Source organism: Pipistrellus hanaki (assembly GCF_964339955.1).
Source record: "Pipistrellus hanaki genome assembly, chromosome: 4".
Classification (NCBI taxonomy): Eukaryota; Metazoa; Chordata; class Mammalia; order Chiroptera; family Vespertilionidae; genus Pipistrellus; species Pipistrellus hanaki.
In genome coordinates, this window is record NC_140506.1 from 48,657,090 (window position 1) to 48,679,724 (window position 22,635).

The 22,635-nt window shown below is 36.9% G+C and overlaps 1 long non-coding RNA gene across 3 annotated transcripts in view; it reads left to right on the forward strand.

Moving 5' to 3' along the window:
* Positions 1–22,635, forward strand: part of LOC311621664 — a 164,326-nt gene that overhangs the window by 94,038 nt on the left and 47,653 nt on the right. For 2 of the 3 annotated variants that reach the window (XR_014794858.1, XR_014794859.1), the window contains exons 3-4: positions 3,389–3,564; positions 18,262–18,479. This is a non-coding gene — a long non-coding RNA (uncharacterized lncRNA). The remainder of the gene's footprint in view (positions 1–3,388; positions 3,565–18,261; positions 18,480–22,635) is intronic. The other variant, XR_014794860.1, reaches the window with a different exon arrangement.

Genomic DNA, 22,635 nt, shown 5'->3' on the forward strand with positions numbered 1-22,635 from the left:
AATGGGACAAAGCATAAGAGTAGATGTACAAATAACCAACAAACACATGATAAGATGTTCAACATCATTAACCATTAGGGAAATGTAAATCAAAGTCACAATGAGATAATAATCATATTTGCTAGAATAGCTTTAATAAAAAAGACAGACAATAGTAAGTGCTATTAAGGATATAGAGAAATTGGAACTCTCATACATTGCTGGTGGAAAGTCAAGTGGTATAGTCACTTTGGAAAACAGTTTGGCAGCTCTCAAAATGTGAATCATAGAATTATCATGTAACCCAGCAAATGTCTAAACAAAAACATGTATATGGATGTTCATAATATTATTCATAACTAGAGCCTGGTGCATGAAATTTATGCATGGAGCCCGAAGGGGAGGGGTGTCCCTCAGCCCAGCCTGCATCCTCTCTAATCTGGGACCCCTAGAGGGATGTCCAACTGCCCATTTAGACCCAATCCTGGTGGGATCAGGCCTAAACTGGCAGTCAGACATCCCTCTCATAATCCAGGACTGCTGGCTCCCAACTGCTCACCTGCCTGCCTTCCTGATTGCCCCTAACTGCTTCTGCCTGCCAACCTGATCATCCCCTAACCACTCCCCTGCCAGCCTGTTTGCCCCCAACTTCCTTGCTCTGCCGGCCTGCAGTCACTCCTAACTGCCCTTCCCTGCAGGGTTGTTCACCTCCAACTGCCCTCCCCTGCAGGCCTGGTCCCCCCAAATGCCTCCCTTGCAGGCCTGGTTCCCCCCACCCTCTAACTTCTCTCCCCTTCCAGCCTGGTCCCCCCAACTGCCCTCCCCTGTAGGCCTGGTTGCCCCCAAATGCCCTCCCCTGCAGGACTGATCTCCCACAACTGCCCTCCCCTGCCAGCCATCTTGTGGTGGCCATCTTGTGTCCACCTGGGCACAGCTTTCTTGTGTGTTGGAGTGATGGTCAATTTGCATATTACTCTTTTATTAGATATGATTCAGAATAAGCACATTTATAGAAACAGAAAGTAGATTAACAGTTAACTAGAGTTTGTGAGAGAAGGAGAGAAGAGGAAAAGAAGTAACTGCTATTGGGTATTGTTTTCTTTTAGGGATGATAAAAAATGTTTTTAAATTAGACTATGGTGATTGTTGCACAATTACAAATTTGACTGAGTTCTTTACTTCAACAGACTTAAAAAGGTGAACTTTATGGTATAAATTAAATACCAATAAAGTTATTAAAATAATTATGATATAATAACATGAAAACAATGACATTGGTAATATTTTATTATTTGTTATTTTCCTTGTAGAGCAACAATGATTAGATTATTAATAAAAACATTTAAAAAAGAAAGTAAAAAATGCATATTGGATTTTGGCAGTGACCCAGCTATTCGATGCTATTCACTAGGCACTGTATATCAAAACAGAGGAGATTATTTCTTTTATTATATTGTAAAAGTAAAGCATAAAAATACAGAAAAACAAAAATTTATCAATTTTACTCTAGACCTATGAATCAAATATTTAAAAAAAATTTTTTTTATTGATTTCAGATAAGAAATGAGAGGGAGAGATAGAAACATCAATGATGAGATTTATTGATAAGCTGCCTCCTGCACACCCCCCACTGGGGAGTCTGCAACCCAGGCACGTGCCCTGACCAGAAATCAAACCATGACCTGGTACTTGGGTCAGTGCTCAACCACTGGGCTGAATAAAATCTTTTGAATAGGGGATGTCAAAAGATTCAAGAAATTTGCAATTTTAATAATGTTACTAGGTGATTTTTTCTTTCCATCTTTACTAGAAGCCCAGTGCATGGATTTGTGCACCAGTGAAGAACTTCAGCCTGGCCTGTAGGGATTGGGCTGAAACTGGCTTTCCAACTTCCCCTGAGGGGTCCCAGATTGGGCGAGGGCACAGGCCAAGCTGAGGGACCCCACTGGTACACAATTGGGGCTTGTCTAGATCAGCCAGACACCAGCAGCAAGCTAAAATACTGGTCAGAGCCCTAGCCAGTTTGGCTCAGTGGATAAAGTGTCAGCCTACAAACTGAAAGGTCCCAGGTTTGATTCCTGTCAAGGGCACATACCTGGGTTGTGGACTCAATCCCCAGTGGGGGACTTGCAGGAGGCAATCAATCCATGATTCTCTCTCATCATGGATGTTTCTATCTCTCTCTCCCTCTCCCTTCCTTTCTGAAATCAATAAAAATATATTAATACCAAAACTTTAAGATACCTTTGCGGGAAAAGGAGAGGAATGGCATGGGTGTGGAATTAGAGCTTTAGCTGTATCTGAAATACTTTACTAAAGAATAAAGAAATAATGAAGCAAAGAAGGTCTAATATTAACCTCTGTTAGTTCTGGGTAGCAAATAATTAGTTTCTGTTATATTTGAAATATTCCAAAGAACAAAATCAATAAATAGAAATTGATTTGTAGAGTAGACTTTTCAATACTCTTTTAAATGAGCTGGAATAAAGTCCTATACTTAGTTTAGATTCCCTCATCAATATTTGCCATACCTGAAAGCTGGACAGATGGCAAATATAATCTTTCTCCTTGACAGATGGATGAACAGGAAGGTTTAATTACTTTATCCTAGTTACATAATAAGTAGCTCTAGAAATGAAATATTTTGGTCAGTAACTTTGGGGTTTGGCCACCACAAAATGCCTTAGTTTCTACTATGAGACAACATGACATTCACATATATATTCTACAACCTATACAAAACAGAAACTCTTTGTGTTCATGTATAATCAAAAACTGTAAAACAGGGGAAAATATTCTTAAAATGTTAGCTTTTCTCACGACAACTGGTATAAATGAGCTTTTCATTCTGACATATTAAAAAATAAATAATTTATTGTGTGTGTGTTTTTTTTTAAGTGAGAGCTTGTAATATTAAAGAAAAGCAAAGAGTAAATCAAGTCTTTACCAGAGCATTTGACTTTTCTACTCTAGATATGGGTATTTAGGGCAAAGAACATCGGGTTTATGTTCAGGAAACATACATTTTCTTCTCAAGTCTTTCACTGGCTAACTGTGGCCTCTATCTATTCTTTAAATCTTCCAGGGTGTGTAGGATTATAGAATAATGATGTATCAGGTTGAGAGAATAGTATTAATCTTAAAACATATTGCTTGTTTGCAAAATAGCAAAGAGCCTGCTGGAGCTAGAAGGGTATACCTATGGAAGGCTGTCATACAGTAGAGTAGTAGTAGATGAGACAGGTGGCTTTGGATTTTACTTTGCAGCAATTAAAGATTTTTGAGGAATGGTGTTGCATTATCTTCATTCTATTTTGCTTGGGAATATTGTCATTCAGTAGTTACAAGCAGCATATGAAGAAATCATACGCTATCAGGTCAACTAAATAGAGACTTACTTTGTTCACAGAACAATAAATGAAGGAGATGGACGGGCCAAAGCAGATGCAGCCCCTCCAGTCAGTCATCAAGGACTCAGGATCCCAGTCTAGTCCCTGTTTCACCAGCCTTAGCTTGAACCTTCGTCCTCATTTCCTCAGGATGTCAGTTTCACCACTAGGCAGAAAGAAAAGGGAAACTCAAAAGGTAAAAAGTTCATTACAACTTAACAGTAATGAAACCTCATCTAGTAGACTTATGCTTATACTCATTGGCCAGAAGTAGTTCACAGGAAGTCTGGGGACAGTCTATGGTGTGTGTGTTTGTGCACACTTTAATATTTTATTGAAGTGTAACTTATATACAATAAACTGCATGTATATAAAGCATACTATTTGAAGAGTTGGAAATCATTGCAATAATTAAGATAACAAATATATTTAGGAGGTGAATATTTTAAAATGGAAACTTTGTGACCTGAATAAATCAAACTTCTTTTAACAACTAGAAATATCTGCAACAATTTCTGGATTCATAAATTCTCCCAAGGGTTCCCTTCCAAGTGGTTCTCCCAGTTCAGTTTGGTGGGCCCCAGGAGATCTTGTAGGGAGAGAGTCAGGACAGGAGTTTGCCTTGGAATTGGTCTGGCCTGAGACTACTTTGGCTGGTAGTGTGACATAGAGGCGAGTGTGGTTTTTAGAGTCAGACTAGAGTTCAAATTCAGATTCCCTCTACTAACTCATTGTGTAGCTTTGAATAATTTAGTTCAATGAATACTTATTAAGCACCAACTGTATGCTGGTACACTGCTATTCCTTGATCATATAGCAGTAGAAAGGGAAGACATAGTTCATCCCTTCACAAAACTTATTTTTTAGTGGTGACTGAGCTTTTGTATATATAGGAGCTGTGAGAAGGATAAAATTAGTTCTTCTAACATGTAAATGCTAGTTAAATGGGAATTGTTCAGAAGCTGTCCTAGATTTAGTTTCATTCTACTGAAACTAGTACTTACACTTGGGAGCTTAGATCTCTCCACCAGAAGTTCTGCTTGCTTTTGGATTAGTCCCAGGAGTTCTGAGCTTTTTTTGGAGCTAATTAAGGCCAGCTATCTTCTCTCTCCCCCCAGCTGTGACCTTAAACCTCATTGAGTTAAGAGCACATAACCTAGTTTCTTCCCTTAGAGGAAAAAAAGTTCTTAAATCTTCTTGGAATCTCAATATTCCCTGCCTCTGAAAGTCCATTCTGGCTACTCAAGGACTAGAACATATTTCCCCCACCCTTCTCTGGGTAACTGGTTTCCTTTTCTAGCAGCGGGAACATGGGAATGATTCTAGAACTCCAGAGACTTTAGAGTGCTGGGGATACTGGAAATGACCCTAGATTATGGGGAGCTGGATTCTAGACTACAAGATTCCTGATTTCTCTCATTGGTATGAAGAAACACTGGAAAGATCAGTTCTTATTATAATTTCTTTGCCTTCTGATAATATCGAAAATATATTGGAATATTATGATTACTACTTATTTAGTAACTACTGTATTATGAGATAGACTATATATACAGTGTGTGTGTGTGTGCTTGTGCATGTGTGCACGTGCACACGCGCACGCATCTAGACTAATAAAAGGAAAATATGCAAATTGACCATACCTTCGTGATGCCCACCAGTCAATCAGGAGTGAGTATGCAAATTAAACCAACAAAGATGGAAGGTTAATTTGCATACACATTCCAGGAGTGAAGACTGAAGGCTCTGGCCTGAGCACAGATAAAGACTGAAGACTGAAGACGACTGAGGACTGAAGAGGCTTGGCTTCTCCGCTGCAGCCAGAGTGAAGGCCTGGGTCCCAGGTGCCAGAAGAAAACTGGTGCTGGCAGCCAGGGGAAGGAAGGCCTATTGTGCAACAGGTCTGTAATATATGTATGTGTCATTTAATAACCTTGGAATTATTCCCATTTTACAGAAAGAAAACTAGTCTGCAGAGATGAGGAGCACTCTGCCTAAGGCCACTTAACTCACAATGGGGAGAGCTGAGATTCACACCCAGTTCTATTGGACTTCAGACCTCATTTTTAAACCACTATGCTTATACTGTGGCTGTATTTGGAATTACCTTGGGAAATATTTATCACAGTCATCTTTGGGCATAGTTTTGTGGAAATCCCAAATAACATAATGGTCAGCTCTATTTCCTTTTTGAAACTCACAATTTAGTGACATGTCCAGGAAAAGTGGCTGTCATTGCCAAGCTCCTGGATTCTTTTCCTCAAGCCTGGCTATTTACTCCCTGGCCTGGCCCTGTAGGCAGTTGCCAGTTCTGAGAGCTTGGTGCACATACTGCTGTGATAGAGACCAGAGCTGGGCTCATTACACACACTTGCCTCTCTAGGACTGCCTCCCTCCAGGACTCTGGAATCCTTCCCCTTTCTCAGCCCAGAACTATTTGTGCTTGCATGGGCATTTTTAGTATATCCCTCTAAATTTTTAAGTTAGTTGAGGGGTAAGGAATGGAGGAAAGACAAAACAAAATATCCTGTGAATGTTCAGAAATAATGTAAAGCATTCCTATTGAACTTGATACTCCACTGCTGGCCTGTGGTGGTTTTTCTCAAATATTGCATATTTTGGGCAAATTTATATTAGGTATCAATATTATCTGTTTATTAAAATTTTATTGGGTAGCCCATATCTTATCTTGGACAATGTATGTATTATAATTCTGACTGACTGGACCTGGGTGCTTATTTTTTGTGCTATATTCCTCTCCATGTGTTATGATACAAATGTGTCCAAACCCTGCCTTCGAAGAAGTAACTCATATGCTGCCACGTTCCTGATCTTTGTCCTGCCAATCAGAAGTATCACCTTCTTTCTCTGAATCCAGTAACCTGCCTCTTGTTTTGTTTGTGTGCTTGAAAAATACTGTGTAAGGATTTCTCAGAGAGGAGCTATAAGACCCAGATGTTTCTGGTGATTGAAGTTAGATGACAGTCCTTGTTTTTTTAATGATTTGAATTAGTTGATGTTCAACAAAAACTCAAGCTGCTTGAGGTCTGTTCACAATGTGAGTTCATAAATCTCACTTATGGGCTGAGGTGTAATGGGCTGAGGTGACCAGCAAGAGATTAATTTTATAGAGAGAGGGAGGTATAGCCCCAAGAAGAGGAATCTCAAATGGTGAACTACCCTAGAATCTTCATATTGGGATATGTATTGTTGGTTTGTATCTGTTAGAATTTTGCTTACATGTATTTTTTTCAGTATGAGTTTTGTTTTTGTTTTTGTTTTAAGTATCTGTTTACTAATTTTGTATAATATGGGAATTAGGGATAAATTTGTTTCTTAAAACAGTGTCTAGATGTTTTATATTCTTCTCTAGTCTGTGGAAGTGACTACTAATAGTTTGAAAATGATTAATTGCTTAGAAATTTTCTATAATTTTATATGAAAACTAAAGGGGCCTAGAACCATATTCTGGGAATAATAGTTGACAAAGTTTTAAATTCTTTTCATAATCATTGATCTATTAGCTTGTCTATGTCTTCTTGATTCAATTTTGGAAATTTGTATTTTTTCTATAAACATTTTTATTTCCAGTTTGTTTACTTTTTACAAAATTATATGTACATATTTTTAACAAATGAAAAAGTTATGTCTGTTGACTTGTCTTCTTACCCATTCTTAATTTTTCCTAAAACTTGTTTTTATACAAAAGGTTTACTCATAGAGTTGTTTTTAATTCTATCTTTCTCCATTTTCTAATCTAATAAAATATATTTTTACCTTCAGTTACTTCTTTTTTTTTTTTAGACTTGTTTCACTCTAATTTATTGATACCCTTAGCTCTTTCATTTTAATTATTTCTTTTAAAAATACATTGTTATTGATTTCAGAGAGGAAGGGAGAGGAAGAGAGAGATAGAAACTCAATGATGAGAGAGAATCATTGATTGACTGCCTCCTGCACGCCCCCATTGGGGATCGAGCCCACAACCCAGGCATGTGTCCTTGACTGGAATCAAACCTGGGACCCTTTAGTCTGCAGGCTGGCTCTCTATCCAGTGAGCCAAACTGGCTAGGGCCATTTTAATTATTTATTGATGAATAATAAAAGATTATGAGTATCACTAAAGAAAGTTAAACCATCTCCAATAATTGAAACAAATTTAAATGCAATGTTATTTTTTCAAACGATTTTCAGAAAAGTAAAAAGAAAATAAAAACTATTCATAGTCCAACTACCTTTGGGGCAAATTATTTTGGCTTGTTCTCATTCCTCTGTGCTTGTTCTCTCTCTCTCTCTCTCTCTCTCTCTCTATATATATATATATATATATATATATATATATATATATATATATATGAGGCCCGATGCATGAAATTCCTGCACTGGGGTTGGTGGTGGTGGTGGTAGTGTCCTTCAGTCCAGCCTGCACCCTCTCCAATCTGGGACCCCTTGGGGGATGTTCCTGTGGGATCAGGCCTAAACTGGCAGTTGGACATTCCTCTCATAGTCCAAGACTGATGGCTCCTAAACACTTGCCTGCCTGCCTGCCTACCTGATTGTCTCTAACCACTTCTGCCTGCCAGCCTGATCACCCCCTAACCACTTTCCTGCCTACCTGATGAACACCTAACTGCTTCCCTGCAAGCCCTATTGCCCCCAGTTGCCCTCCCCTGCTGGCCTGCTGGCCCTCAACTGCCCTCCCTTGCTGGCCTGGTTGCCCCCAACAGCCCTCCCCTGCAAGCTTGGTCTCCCCCCTACACTGCCCTCCCCTGCTGGCCTGATGGCCCCCAACTGCCCTCCCCTAAAGGCCTGGTCCCCCCCAACTTCCCTCCCCTGCTGACCTGATTGCCCCCAATTGCCTTCCCTTGCTGGCCTGATCTCACCCCCAACTGCCCTCCTTTGCTAGCCAGATTGGTAGTGTCATTTTATACTCTTACCAACATATATGAGAGTGTTTGTTCTGGGACCAATAGCTATAACTAATAGCTGTAATCATTGTCAATATGATAGAATAATATAGTTTGTAATGACCTTGTTTAATGATGAGATTGAAATTTTGATTATATATTGACCAGTTAACTATATAAATATGATTTATATATGTAAACATATATAATTTGTTTACGTCTTTTAAATAGCACCTGGCACAAAATAAGTGCTATGTAAGGGATTGCTATTTTATTATTTATTGTTAATATTAATTTTGTTTTATAAATTGCCTTCATTACACTTTACTTATTTTCTACTGAATTATTTTTAAATTGTCTCTTAATAGGAGTATTGAGTTTCTTTTGATCCCAAAGTTAATGACTTTAGTGAAATTTGTGACTCCCCCATCCCTCACCCCCAGTATGGACTTTATTATATTTGCTTCTTTGTTTTTCTAACTTTGCTTTTTTATGCCTAGATGCATGTAATATTAAATCTTCTCTCTGAAAAGTTAAAATTTCAAGAGGTATTGGCCATTTTTCATTAATCTTTCATACTAGGGAACCATTTTGTTCTAATATCTTTCAATTTTCTTTTATTATATCTTTAGTTATTGCTTTATGTTCTTCAGGTATTATCTGAATACTAATTATTAACATTGGATTTTTATTTTTCATCATTCTTCTTTTAACATTTTTCCTCATCTTTTAAGTCTCTACCCTTTTTCTCTGCATATTGAAATAAATGTTTTTTCTTCACATCACTAATTTTATTTTCTGTAGTGTCAATTGTATTTTAACTGCCTCCATTCTACCTTTGTTTCCTTTTACCCAAATAAACTTTCATCTAATTTGTAATCTAACCTCACTCACCTTTTATAGTTCAAGTTTTCTTAATTTTATTGGGGACATGAAGGACACATTTTCTGATATTCTATTTTTTTATATAGCAGTTAACTTTTAAATTTTGCTTTTCAAAAGTCTTGAATGTTTTCTTAAATTTATTATGCTATAGAAATTATTATAACCTTATCCCTGTATTTATTTTTCTCCCTGCTTCTCATTCTTATGTAAGCAGTGCAATACCCATGTTTGGGTTTTGCTCACAAAGTAGTAGGTTAGACTACAGCTATAAGCTCTTAAGCTTGACTACAGCTTAATATCATTTATATTGTAGGTTCACAGGTTCATCTTCCACAGCTTGCAAGGAGGAAGAAGGGAGATGGACACATTGTGGAGTTTAGCAGAGTAATGTTGACTGTGCCATATTTTCTCTCCATATTTGGTGAAGGTACTGTGCAGGTGTCAGGTTTCTGGTTCTAGTTTTCTTTACTGCCTCTTTCTCAGCCAACTTGCTTCATACTTTAAGCTGTGGCTATGCCCAGCTTTTTCCCAGCTTCAACCTTACTGTTTGGTATAGCCTCTGTAATAATTCAGCTTCAAGAAACACTCATTTCAAATGCCAGTGATATGCCTCAGCCAATTGAATTCCCACGGGTGCATTCACACTCTGCTGCATTAGAACCCCCAGCCATCAGATTTTTTCCATCCAAATAAACACTATGCATGGAGAATTTGAGAGTTATTCCTTGGTGACTGGTCTTATTTGATTTTCCTCTGATCTATTATATTTATAGCAGAAACGCCTATAAGTTTCTGCTTTGTGGATGGTATTTCTCTGGTTTCTAACTTGAAAACAACCTTCTCTTGTCTTTTACATATGAACAACCTTCTCTTGTCTTTTATATATGAACATTTCAGTGGAAATCTGAGAATATAGGTGAGCCACCTATACTCTGATTCAGACCTCTAATTCTTTTAACATTAGCCTGTTGACTTGAATACAATAGACATTCAAAGTATATCTAATGACTGAATGAATAATGAATATAATCTTGAACTTAAAGGTTGCTGATGTTTTATTCTTGCATATCTTAAAAGCTTTGAGGTTTTTTCATATTTCTAGGTACGTTAGATGGTAATAACGATGATCAGGTTCTAATAGGAAAAAATGGAATGTGGAGTGAATTTAAATATTTATTCCTTCATTTGTAAAATAAGTTTTGACTATTCCTTCAATGTAGTCCCTATGTTAGGGACTAGATATAAGGATGAATAAAATATGGTTCCTACCCTCCTGCAAAAACCACGCTTTATAATAACACTAGAATCCCGGTGCACGAAATTCATGCACTGGGGGAGGGGGGTCCCCTCAGCCTAACCTGCACCCTCTCCAATTCTGGACCCCTTGGGGGATATCTGACTGCTGGTTTAGGCTTGATCTTGGGGATCAGGCCCAAACCGTCAGTTGGACATCCCTCTCACAATCCTGGACCGTTGGCTTCTAATTGCTCACCTGCTTGCCTGCCTGGTCACCACTAACAGCCCTTATTGCGGGCCTGATTGCCCCTCATTGCCTTTGCATGCCGGCCTGGTTGCCCTCAACTATCCATTCCCTGCCGGTCTGGTTGCTCTTAACCGCCCCCGCTTCACCAGCCTGGTCATCCCTTACTGACCCCCCCCTGTGGTCTGTTCACCCTTAACTGTCCCCCCGCCAGCCTAGTCACCTCTTACTGCCCCCCACCTGCCTGGTTGCCCCCAACTGTCCCCTCTGCTGGTCTGGTCACCCCCAACTTCCCCACTGCTAGCCTGGTCACCCCTCACAGCTCCATGCAGCCTGCATGTTCAGTCATTTGGTCATCCCTCACTAACCCTCCTGCCAGCCTGGTCATAGGCAGTCAGTCATCTTGATGTGAGGATTAATTTGCATGTTACCCCTTTATTATATAGGATGAAAATTGGCAGCAACTGATTTTTTTTTTCTAAGTCAAATATCAGAATTGTGTGTGTGTGTGTGTATTAATGGAAGTACTCAGAATAATGAAATGTCTCTTTTTCTCTGGAAATGGAAGTATTATTTATTTGAATAAATCAACGAAGGAATTATTTTACCAGGGGCTTATAAGAGATTGGGAAAATGTTTATTTCACTAATCCTGTGGTAACAGGGAGAGAATTTCCTCTCTTCTATGATTCCTAGACTTAGTGGAGTCAGGCAAGTTAAACTGGACTGAACTTACATTTTCTTTAACTAATTTTTGTTAAATACATATGATTTTTCAACTTAATAACTGAAAGCTATACTCATTTTAAGTATTACTATATTCTTACTTATATATGTAAAAGAAAACAAAATATGATTTTACTTTCTGGAGGATAGGCATTTTATTTTTGAACTTTCTAAATGCTAGTCATTGAATATCACTAATAGAAAATATTTTGCCAACTAGAAATAAAAACATGGATCTTTCCTAGCTAGGCATGTGAAATGCAGTGTGCATCATTTAAATGAGCCTGCCCAGCTGCTTATTTAACCTTTCTTTTGTGAAAATTATCCTGACTTCCTTATTCCATTGTGCCTTGGTGAGGCTATTGAATGCAAGGGAATATGACTCAAACTACACTGATGAGACTTTGTTTCCTGAGAATTGTGTTCCTCATAAGCCTGTTGTGAGGATTAAATGAATTAATGCATGGAAAGTACGTAGAATCATTACTGGCATAGGTAAGCAATACATAAATGTGAATTTTTATTATTATTAAATAGAGTGACAGAAAATTAGAAAGTGATTTGAATTGGAACATTCTGTCCACATTGCCCTAACCATACTCCTTTAATTCCCCTATCTTGATCCATCTGGTTCTTTCCTACAAAATCTGGCTATAAAGCATTTCCTTCAATTCTATGAGCTACCCTGTATCCTCCCAATAAATTAGTTTTGATTCAAGTTTATCTTCTTTGTAATTCAACAATTTTAATGGCTAAAAAGAACCCACAGTAAAGCTCCAAACATTGGAATTAACATTCTAAAATTTTAAAAAATAATTAAATTTATTGGGGGGACATTGTTTAGTAAAATTTTATAGGTTTTAAATGCACTCTTCTATGGTACATCATCTGTATATTGCAGTGTGTGCCTATTACCTAAATTCAAATCTTCTATCACATCTCATCTCCTACCCTTCACTACTTCCACCTCCCTCCCTATGGTAATCACTATACTATTGTCTGTGAGTTTTTGTGTGTTTGTTTTTTGTCTTCTTTGTTCATTTGTCACTTTCAGTTTTATGTCACACATATAAGTGAAATAATATGTTGGTTTTTTTTTTTTTTTTAACTTATTCTCTCCGATTCTTTTCACTTAGCATGATCATTTCAAGATCCATCCATGGCCAACAGATATATGAAAAGATGCTTAATTTCACTAGCTATTAGGGAAACTACAACGAGATACCATCTCACACCTGTTAGAATGGCTATTATCAACAAGACAAGTAATAACAAGTTTTAGAGAGGTTATGGAGAAAAAGCAACTCTCATGCACTGTTGGTGGGAAAGTAAACTGGTTCAGCCACTATGGAAAACAGGATGGAGGTTTCCTGGAAAATTAAGAACAGAGTTACCGTATGACCCGGCAACCTTTCTTCTGGGTATCTACCTGAAAAATGTGAAAACATTTATTCACAAAGATATATGCACCCCTATGTTGATTGCAGGATTATTCATGGTGTTCAAAACATGGAAACAACCCAAGAATTTCCTCAATAGTTAATTAGATAAAGGAAATCTGGTTCTTATATACAATGGAATACTGCCTAGTCATAAGAAAATATTAAATATTGCTATTTGCAACATTCTAAAATTTTTAATTATTTCTATTTATTTTGGAATGTGTATTCTTATTCCTTCTATTGTTCTGGGAAATTAGATCAAGGAAAATAATAAAGTCATAGTAGGCACACACAAAAGTTGGAACATGCAAAACGATAGAAATAAATAACTGGACTCATAGTAATATTAATTCTTAAAGAAAACTCATCCTTACCATCATCAAAATCATATGCCAGAAATTATGCTTAGAGATTGACAGATATAACTTATAATCTTTACAGCAAGTCTGCAAATAGTATTAACCCATTTTATAGATTGAAAAGCTAAATGTTTGAGGCTTGTCCATTAGTTAGGGGCTAATGAGAATTCTAGCCCAGTTTTACTCACTACAAAGCCTGTATTCTCTCTACAGTGAAATAGTTTAGTTTCCTTAAGTTGTGAAATTCTTTTTGTTTCCATGCTTGAAATACTAAGTTGAAAATTTAAATGGTATTTATTTATTCTTTCTTTAAATATTTATTGAGTATCATGTAGATAAGGTCTTAATGAATGATGTAAACATAGCCTAGGCAGATATGTTTTAAGAAGTGAGGAGGGCAAAATATGTAGAGGGAAGAACTTTGTAGATTATTTATATTAAATCTAAAATATGTCTACTAGCTAAGAGCAAGGGAAATTACTTTACTTTTTGTTCAAGATAATCCACTCACAATTTATTTCAGTTGACTTCACAAAAATCTTATTTCTCCTCATTATCCTAATTCCAATCTATTCTACCCACCTAAATATATTAATACTGTGGTGTATTTAGAAAGCTCCTTTAATTTGCAGGCATTACCATGTAGTGTCGCTTGATAAAGAGAGATGGAAATGTTTAGAAATTAAATGGAGTTCCAAATATACCGATACTGCTATATAGGGCCAGAGAATAATAGCCACAATCCCTCAGTCTCAAACTATATACTATCCCTGTTCAGCAATAGAAGAGAAGAGGTTAAACAAATTGCCCTGTTGACAGTAGAGTTTACTTAGTTTTTACAGAAGAAAATTTCTATGTGTTTAGAGATATCAATGTTTGTTTTTCATGTAATGGAAAAAAAAAACCCATAAAGGTAAAGAGTAAACACTCTGACAGCTGAAATACCAAAGAAGCATAGCTAGGCTTTAGTTCTATCCAGGCGGAAAGGTTTGAATACATTACTAATGATTCATTTTATTTTTAAGTGTTGGTCTATGTGAGGTTTTATATGAAAAATCTGTGCAATTGGGGGACTGTAAATTTTTTTTGTGAAAAATTCAAATAGTGCAAAGATTGAAGTTAGAGAGTATGAATGCCTAAATAAATGATTCAGAACAAAACAGGCTAAGCAATACCTATGAGAGAGAGCTCTTATCATCATAAATAGAGTGGCAGAAGGTAAGAGCAAGGTCAGAGTTGGAATAGTCTGACCACCACTGTCAGCTTCTTGAAGAAACCCATCAAAAGCAACAATAGCAACAGTCTTTGCTTTTCTCATAGCTCGTCTTGATACAATAAAATATCCAGTCTCCTTTATATTTATTTTCAAACAATTTTTTTAAATTATTTTTGGTGGGTGGGTGGAGACCAATTGCTTCATAATAGAAAACCAAGTTGTGGCTAGTGTTATGTTTCTTGTTCTGTCTTAATGTCTTTGAACTCCTAGGGTGCTAGCCAGGAGTCTCCCTGAGGTCCTATGGGAGAATGAGCTCTGTGTGTCCACAATGGGAGCCCAAATGAATGTTAGAGTATCACTGGAGCATCACCAACAGATCTTTGGATTAGAGATCCCTCAAGCTGGAGGTGAATTAACTGGGAAGCTTGGGCACTCAGAGCACCTCCCCAAACCGCAGCATCCTAGGTCAGTGATTCCAAATCTGATGAGGTTTAAAAAAAATGCAGACTCCAGGGTCCCAGCCAAACATTCCAAACTAGCATATCCAAGTGCAGATCCTGGAAATCTGCCTGCTTAACAAGTAATCTGAAGGCCAGTTAGGATGCCGAGCTCCATGATGTCTTTGGTGAAAAAGAAACAACTTCCCACCTCACTCCACCAGCAGGATTGATGCTGTGCGTGGTGCAAGAATAATATATTCAGAAAGATTAAAGCCTGTGTTTGGAGGAAGGTGCTCAGTCCATCCACCTTTGTTAAAGACTTTATCCGCCCCTCCCAAATTGTCAGCTTTATAATGCAGTAATCAGAATCTGAAATTTTTATCCTCTTTCCCATTTTCTGACGTGGCTTTGCCCTGGCCAAATATTAGGTGGCTAGAAAAGTGACTATGTGCCTTAAAAATAATATTGATGTATGATAATTTCAGTAATTAGTGGAGGATCCAAAAAATAGAACTTCACCTATTGAAGTGCCAAAACTTTTTTTAAAGTATGAAAACTCTTCTGCTTTCATAAAGTATTGAATATTATATTTTTGATGATTCAGAATTGTCATTATATGGTTTATTTTACTGTGGAGTTGTTGAAGGAGATAGATCATTTTTATTTTGTGTTGTTACTGGTTTTGGTTTCCCTGTGTAGTACCATTAACTCTGCCCCATCTTTGAGGGCCAGCTGTTTCTGGACCACTGTCAGTATATTTGTCTGGGCAGTACATACCATTTCATTCTTCTGTTTCTAATCTTTGTGGCTGCAGTATCAAATAATCAAACTGCCTAGAACTACATCTTTATTAGAATGAGCCAAATTCTGGGCAAAGGGCCTGGCACTCTGTGCTTTGGGAGATGAATGTCATGACGTGTATTCCTGCTGCCCAAAAGATTTTGTTTATTTACTTTGTTACTTTGGTTGTGTTTCAGAAGACTCTGAATTGTTGAAATGGTTGGTGCTGAATAACTGAAGAGATCTGTCTATAACATAGCACGTGGAGGGAGCATCTGTCCATGTGTGTCAGCATGTTAATGTTTAACATGCTTAAACTAAGAGGAAAGGACGAAATGCCCAGTTGGAATGCAGAGCAAACATAGTCAGAACATTGATTTTTCTTCCCCTCTCAGGACATTAGCAGTGCTGGGTCTGGGCTGTAGCAATAAGGGAACTTGACTTCTCTCCTTTGTTATTTTATTTTACCCTTAGAAAAATCATAGTCACACAAACCCTTGCCTGCTTGGTAGCTTAGGAAAATGCAACCTTTTTTTTTCTTTTTTTTTTTCTTATGCGCTGATAATCAGGGCAAAGAAAAGCACCTGCAGGGTTATCTTATGGAAGTACAGAAGGGCTAATGTGCAATCTCTAGAGAAAACCACTACCACCCTGGCTGCATTCCCGGGCCAGGTGTGCGGTGCCACAGCGCAGCTGTGGGCAGGGACACACAACTTGAGTACAAGAGGAAGGATGTTCCTGCCTTACAGGGTTGGCCCACAATACCTCCTTGGTGGCAGTAGGCAGGGCCACCACTTAGAGGGGACATATTTACCAAAGCAAGTTATTGATCTGTATACCCTTGAGGTCAGTGAGAAGAGTTTACCTCCTGGGTTTCTGCTCTTTGCCATTAACACTGTAAATCCACCTAAATGGTAGCCATCACCAAGCATTCTTGGCTTTTCCTTTATATTAGTTTTGGTTTTTTTTTTTCTACCAATCTGACTATTTCTCTCTCTTTCATCCTCTGTTTCTCTCTCCTTTGCTTCTTATCCCTCTTGGATTTATTTGAATGTATATTTCATTAACTTAGTTGATCACCTGATGCACATTGGTGGAGTGTAAAGGAAGAGAGAGCTGTTTCAATGACTTGTCAGACTTTTAGTGTATGCAGTCAGCATGGTTCAGCTGAACTAAATGGGATGGTATCCATGGTGAGGGGTGGAATGACAAGGCTTTTGTGCTAAAGGGATATAAAACATGTGTTAGATATGTGGACGTTTAAAGTTAGTTATTTCAAATTCTGATCCTGAATTTATCATTACTTGTCAGTTTACAAGATAGAATAAGAATATAACAGAACAAGTGGCAAAATGGGATAAAGCTGTAAGAAGACTTAAAATATAACCAGATAGAAATGGGTTAGAATGAAAAAATGCCTAGTAACTAAACTAATGTTTAATCTGTTTATTTGTAATGTCAGTGACTATTTTTTAAAAATAATTAAGCAACGATTTCAGCTTTTAACAGACAATGATCCACAATGAAATAATTGTAATGTGCCAACTTGTACATTTTCATATTCTTGTATTATCAGTGTTGTAAGAGAAGAGTTTGGAACCTTTGCAAACGAGGTGTTTTGTTTCCCAAATGTAGAGTTAATATATGGCTTTTAAAATTTGTTGTCAGATTTATTGTGAAAAAGTATTGCCTGCTTACACTTTTAACATTTTCTACTCTGTGGGCTTCCATCATTTATTGGTGGAAGAAGATTCAGATTCCTGTTGGGGCTTCTCTGCCTTATAAAAGTAATTGTAGCTGTTTGTTGAGAAAAGTTGACCACATAACCCCTCATCAATTTTTCCAGAAACTACATATTTACCTTTGTCACATAGCTGCCATATGCCATTGTAACATGCATCATTCCAGATTTGTTTTTCACAGGGTAAGGTTTAGAGACAAGGATAAAATGACACTGAATGTAAAAGAAGAAAGTATTGTTAAAGAAATATTCTAAGCATGCCTTCATAATTTACAGTTTGATATTATAGTACTCGTAATTCACTTGCAATTTTGTTATAATCCTTAGATAGACATGTCTTTCTGAAGCTATATGTAGAATAGGCATGGAGAGTATAGTTTGATCATCAAGGAATATTCTGAAGTATGATTGCTGAGTTCCATTCTGGCATTACCCTTAGTTGTATAATCTTGAAAAACTGTTTAAATTCTTTGTGACTTATTTATCTCCTTTAAAAAGAGGAAATAATAAAACCACTTTATTTATAGGATTATTGAAAAGCCATAGATAATCAATTTAAAGTATGTGGCTCAGTACACAGCATGTGGTAAAGATGTAACAAATGTGTTATAATTACCACTTAGGTTGTTCTAGCTGTAATTAATTTCTGTATAAACTCTGACAAACTAAAGACACTTCCAAAATTAACTGAAAAGCCAGTCGTCTTTGAAAGAAGCCTACCAGTGATGTAAAAGTTAGGTAGATTAAACACAATAAACAAAGCAAAGCAATAAAAATCTGCTTCACAGGCATTCAATAAATATTTGTTGTATTAAAGAGAATTGAGTATTAGATGTTAGGGACTCATAGCTCCATTGACTTTCTGAGTTGGGGTTGGAAATCTAAGTAAATATAATCTTTTTCATCTGTCTCATTCAGTGATGTCATCTCCATGGAGTGGATCTTCACCCTCAGGCTCAGGATGTGACCACTTTGGATACAGCCACATTCCAGTCAGGAAAAAATAGGATGTGCCCAAAGCAACATGGTGCATACCTCCTGCAGCTGCCTCCCTTATTAGGAGCTCTTTTGGATACATTAGCAGCAACTTCTACTGATTGGCCAGAATTGTATCACATGCTCAACTCTAATGTAAGGTAGGCAACTGGCAATCTGCATCAGGATCTCTTCTTATCCCTTTCTAAAATGTGCCCTCCTCTATTTCAGCTCACTCTAGATATGGGGTGATGCTAAAGAGTAGAATGGGACTACATCTGTCTCAGAAAACTAGACTTCTAGAAAATAGTACTGATAAATTAAATGTCAGAGAAAAAGTACAGAGTAGTCCTTACTTGGGCAGCGCTTTTTCTGTCCAACTCATTTGAACTCAGAGCCAATAATCCTAATGTTTACCAAGGCTTCCTACCTGTTGAAAGTTGAAAGCCTGCTCTTTCCTGGACTGTTTTCTGCTTTGCACTATAAGTGTAGTAGGTCTATAAACCAGCTTCCCAGTGAGCTAATTTCTTCATAAGGGCATGACTTACCAAAATGCCTATGAGTCAGTAGCATAGTTGTAAAATCATTTTAGGAAGGTGTAAGTCAATTAATGAAGTTCTTAATGATATATGTTAATGCCAATAATATTTTAAGAAAAATTTCTGGAGTACATTCTTTTTTTTTATTGTTTAAAGTATTGCATATGTCTGTTTTCCCCCCAATTGACACCCCCCCTGCCACTCCCACCCCCCAATGCCAGGCCCCCACTGCCCCAGTGTCTGTGTCCATTGGTTATGTTAATATGCATGCATACAAGTCTCTAACACCCCCTACCTCCCACCCTGCCTCCTCTATTCCTTATCTCTGGATCTATTTTTGTTCATTAGTTTCTGTTGATAATTATATACCACATATGAGTGAGATCATGTGATATTTTATCTGACTGACTTATTTCACTTAGCATAATGCTCTCCAATTCCATCCATGCTATTGCAAATGGTAAAGGTTTCTTCTTTTTTAAAAATTTCTTTATTGATTAAGGTATCACATATTTGTAAGGTTTGTTCTTTTTTATAGCAGCATAGTATTCCATTATGTAGATGTATCACAGTTTTCTAATCTGCTTATCTGCACTTAGGCTATTTCTAAATAGCTATTGTAAATTGTGCTGCTATGAACTTAGGGGTGCACATGTCCTTTCTGATTGGTGTTTCTGATTTCTTGGGATATATTCACAGAAGTGGGATTATTGGGTCAAATGGGAGCTCCATTTTTAATTTTTTGAGGAAACTCCATACTGTTTTCCAAGTAACTGCACCAATTTATATATTTCTCAAACACCTATCTTTCTGAACAAGGTAGGAATGGAATGTAAGACTATAATCCAGGAATAGTTGGATGAATGCAAGTTGTGTCTTGTCTTCCCATACTCTTAACAGAATTTTATCTGATAGTCACTGAAGACTTCTCTAAATTTGGTCAGAAATATGGTTACTGGTTTTATAAAGGCAACGGTACTTTGGTGACTCATTTATTCATGTATATAATGAATATTACGTATTTACTTAGAATGTACTCTTAGCATTGCAGTAAGTTCTGATGATGCAAAAATCTATGAGAAACTGTTTCTGCCCTCATAAAGCTTATGATTAAGTAATTACTTACAGTTTACCTTTGTACTGTATATGGTTCTTCAAGTACACAAGCATTATAATAAAACTCTTTAAGAAAATCTCAAGGAAGATAGAGTAGGTATTAATAGTTCCATTTTAATACTGAAGAAATTGAGACTTACCGAGGCTAAGCAATCTATCTGGATTGAACAGAGAGTTAATTAGTAGAGAAAGGTAAATGTTAATTCTTGGTTTTATATTTTAATGTAATGAGTTATTTATATATTAATTTATCATAAGAACTTTAGGTGATGGAAGTTTGTTTTTAACAACTTTCAGTAATAATAACCTATTGAAAAATTACAATAAATTCTTGAAATGAAGAATTTCATCCAGTTGATTCATGGACTGCAGAGTTGAACTACTGATAAAATAAAATGAAAAGAAATAGCGATTGAATCTGTTGGTTGTTAAACCTATTTTGTGGTCAAAATTCTAGTGGTCTCATAATAACCGGAGTCTGACAGTTATGGTTTGACTACTTTCATATGGCAGCTGTAATGGACTTGATAAAGAAATATAGGAAGTGTGTATTTCAAATCATACTTGAAGGGTTACTTAAGAAAATGGAATTATGTTTTCTATATTCCTAAATAAATCAAATAACCTTTTTCTTTTTAAATAACCAAAAATACTTTTTTCTTTAACCTTCTTTCCACAACTTTTCTTTCTTATTGCAAAGTATGTTGTATGGTAGTTGCTATCTCTCTTAACATAGCCCACTGTGAGAGAACTTAATCTATCCAGGGTTAAAAACACAGAAAATATGAACATGGTCAGTAAATGTTATTTCTCTTTACAGGAGACAGAGAGTGTCTAGAACAGTGATTCTGAAGTCTGGTATACACTGGAGCCACCTGGGAGCTTGTTAAATGTGCTGCTCCTGGGACTCTGAGTTACCCAGAATCAGAATCTTTGAGAGTGGGTTCAAGGCATTAGCATTATTTTAAAATATCCCTAAGTGATTCTAATGTGCAGCCAGGGTTGAGAATAGCTACAAATTCCTACTTCTATTGGAAAGCAAAGTAAACAAAGTAAGCTAATTGAAACTAAAGTGTGAATAGCTTATAATGTCATTTGAATTTCCTAAATTAGTACCTAAGGGAGATTCTGGTCAGTGTGACAAAGTGAAATGAAGACATTCAGGCAAGGGCAGAAGATACTCAAGCAGGAGGGTCTTCTGTATTTCTTAAATGTCACCACTTGGATGGCTAGCCCATCTAGTATAGATGACTCCTTTATTTATGTGGCCCTGGCTTTGAATTCAGCCTCCTGAAATCAACTGTTTTAAACACTTACCTGATGCCTATATTTGAGTAGATGTTTTTCCTAAAACTGAAATTTGTAGGAATGTAAATATGTTTGATTGCCTAGAGTAGGGGTGTCGAACTCAATCAGAGAAGGGGCCAAAATCTAAAATCCAGCCTAAATCGCGGGCCGAATGGTTTACTGAACAGTCATAAACTGACAATGTCATAAACTGACAGCGGAGTGCAGTGATGACAGCGCGGTGCGGGCCACATTGCAAGGCCTGGCGGGCTGGATTTGGCCCTCGGACCTTGTGTTTGACACATGTGGCCTAGAGCCTTGTTTGTACATCTGTCTTTGTCTTTTTGTCATTAGAGCTATGCCTATATTAATCAGTGCGATATTAGAGCATTTGAAATTTTATAAGTATTTTTGTTTTGGTTTTAGGTATTTTTGGCTAAAACAGAAAGGGTAGATTTCAAATTATCCAAATATTTCTCCAATTTTCTAGTTACTTAGAGTGTATTCTCCTATTTATTAGATTTCTCTGTGTGTTAACCTCAACACATACACATTCATGATTGGTATGCCTATATTCTTCTTTTATGGGTATACAGTAATGCCTATTACATTTGTCAAGTTCTTCAGTATAAGGTGTGTGAGCAATGGGTCAAAGAGAGCAGAATTTACATTCTGCTTTAGCTTCCTTACCAGTTGTGTGAACTTAGGCAAATCATTAACCTCTCCAAGTATAAATTTCCTTATCTGTAAAATGGGAATAAAAATAGTTCCTGTTTCTTAATCTTGTTTAGAGTCAAAAATTATAATGTATGTAAATCACATGGATGGCACTGTGCTTGGTACAGAAGATACTGGATATGATTATCATTTTTGCTATTCTTATGCAATTCTTTTTTTTTTTTTTGAGGGGGGAAGGTTGAAGAATAAATAATTGCTTTAGAGATTAAGCATTTTCCAATGGAAGAAGTTATGTTTGTTTCTATTGCAAATATTTGAAGTGTAATAATTTGATATCTAAAATATAAAATCAAGAGCGATGACAGCATATTTAATCTAAAAGAAAAGCTATGAAATTTAAACTATTTTGGTGTATGTTTTATTAAAGTAATCTTACCTGCCTCTAACATTTTGTGGGAGAGACTAGGAAATACACACCCACTAAAAAGTAGGCAAAGAGTGTCTGGACCAGTGACTAAAGCCTGGCACACACCATAGGATTGGTGAGGGTTGGGTGGGTTGAGATGTGATCAAACCAGTAATGTGTTGCTATAAACTCTTAATTCTTTTTTTAAATTTTAAATTCTTTATTGTTTAAAGCATTAGAGAAGTCATATTTCCCCCTCATTGACCTGTCCCGAGTGATCCCATCTTCCAG